The sequence below is a fragment of the Magnolia sinica genome, chromosome 12 (assembly GCF_029962835.1).
Source record: "Magnolia sinica isolate HGM2019 chromosome 12, MsV1, whole genome shotgun sequence".
Classification (NCBI taxonomy): domain Eukaryota; kingdom Viridiplantae; phylum Streptophyta; class Magnoliopsida; order Magnoliales; family Magnoliaceae; genus Magnolia; species Magnolia sinica.
Window position 1 is genome coordinate 36,297,223 of NC_080584.1, and position 2,298 is coordinate 36,299,520.

Below are 2,298 nucleotides of genomic sequence, written 5' to 3' on the forward strand. Positions count from 1 at the left end.
TTTAGATGATTTCTCCAGCTGGAGTTATATGTATTGGAGGAGGTTCCTTTGAAAGGCCTTTGGTAGTTATTTATGGCATTTGATTGCTCATTCAATACCTCTTGAAAAGTAGGTATCGTTGGACAATTTTCAGTTGTGTGTATGTTGCAAGCACAAATACGGCAAACAACTTCCTTAACCTTATCCTTCTTAAGTTCCATGGCCTCGAGCTTCCTTAAAAGACTGGCCACTTTGGCATTTATATCGTCGTCTTCTTTCAACAAATATATTTCACCCCTCTCCTTTGGTTGAATAGGCTTAGATGTGGTGCTAGGTCTTGGGGAGATGTTCCATGATTGTGCGGTTTCAACAAGTTTGTCAAAGTAATCATACATATCATCGACATTTTTATTCACGAATTCCCTATTGCACATTGTCTCGACGAATTGGCACTTGGAAGATGTCAATTCTTCATGGAAGAAATTTGTTATGCTCCATGTTTCAAAACCATGTAGTGGGCATAAACTGACGAGATCCCTGAACCGCTCCCAACATTGGAAGAATGTTTCATCTTCCTTTTGGGCGAAGTTCATGATCGACTTCCTGATGGTGTTCATCGTATGATATAGAAAAATTTTCTTTATGAACTCCCTTATCATGTCATTCCATGTGTTAATAGATCACAGATGTAGTAAATGCAACCACATCTTAGCTTTTTCTTTCAAGGAGAAAAGAAAGAGTTTCAGCATGACCGTATCCTCAGCCACGTTAGGAAAGTATAAAGGGCCTATAATCTCGTCAAACTCTTTCAAGTGTAGATATGGACTTTCAGATTCAAGTCCAAGGAACTTTAGAAGGAGTTAAATCACTCCTGACTTGATATCCATGGTTCCTGTATATTCTGGAAATACCATATAGGAAGGGGTGCTCACCCCCACCGGTTGTAAGTAGTCTCGTAAAGTATGAGGAAGGGGTGCTCACGACTTCTCCACCCTTTTGCTCTACTCCTCGAACCATAGAAGATGCCTAGGAACATCTTAGAGACTCTTATTTATACTTGGGGAGCTGCAACTTTCACACCAAGTTTAAAAATTCCATAAACCGCCTCAAATTTACGTAGTCCGCGCAGAATCTGCCTAACCTTTGACTAGTTGAGGACGATCTTCGACTGGTCGAGGGTCACCTTCGACTGGTCAAGGATCGCATGAATTTAAAAGTCCATGTTGTTGGAGTTCGAGTCGAAGTTTCTTCAAATAGTCGAAGCAGAGCTTAGACTGGTCGAAGGAAGGCTTATACTAGTCGAAGCAGGCAAATTTTTTGGGTTCCTTTTCTTCACTTCAAGTCTTTGATTCCCTTCAGACCTTACTTGGTTTTCTTGAATCTTTGGCATATGAATTCTTCATTTTTGGTCTTATAAGATCCAACCTTTGGCTTGGTATTTTTGAGCATTAAATCCATGTTTTTAACATTCTTTTCAATCCAAGCTCTCAGATTCACCTTGTAACACAAACATGTATAAAATAAGCATTAAGCACTATTATGTTCATAAAACTAAGATATAAATGGGGGATAATATGTAATATTTGACCCTCAATACAATGCTCCACATGGGTTGAAACTGAAACCTTAAAGTAAGCCGAGTGTGCCATTCCCCCAGTGGTTGATTACACCAAAGCCTCTTTCTAACTCTCAGGATATTCTAGAGGTACTTAAACAAGTGAAGGTCAATGTTTATAACCCCAAGTGTAGGGTCGCGATGTAATAATAATCTCGGTGTGACTGAGGTCGAATCCACAGGGACTAATCTCGTGAGTATTCTGAAAGCAACTAGAAGTAGAACTAGAAAAAGATCTGAATCTAAATTTGAAATAAAAGGAAGTAATTGTGAGAGATTTAATTAGAAACTTAAGAAATTCGAAGGTAGGAACTAGGGTTTCCAAGGATCCACTTATAGTGATCAGGGAACCCTCTTGCTTGATTCACATAACACAATTGGAATTAGAGTCCTATTATATACAATTGAAAGATATATCAATAAAACCAAATCTGAACCTATTTACCTAATTCTCAATGAAGGAGAACTATGATAATTGGCAGGGATTCCATCACCAAACCATGCCTAGGATGCAATGGCAAACAACAGGATTTACCAATCCCATAATCTCATAGCAGGAGAATTATGAAGATTAGGAAGGACTCCATCACCTTACCATGCCCAAGGGACGATGGTGATCAGTAGGACTTACTAAATTCACAATCTCAAATCAGGAAAAGAAGATACTTAAAGCTATTACAGATCTACTTTAATTTGAGTCACAA

General features: G+C 38.7%; 1 non-coding gene across 1 annotated transcript; it reads left to right on the forward strand.

The window, feature by feature from the left end:
* The first annotated feature begins 483 nt into the window (after window positions 1-483).
* Window positions 484-590, forward strand: LOC131222127 (small nucleolar RNA R71). Its single transcript, XR_009159834.1, has one exon. It is a non-coding gene; the product is annotated as a small nucleolar RNA R71 (small nucleolar RNA).
* Window positions 591-2,298: the final 1,708 nt, after the last annotated feature.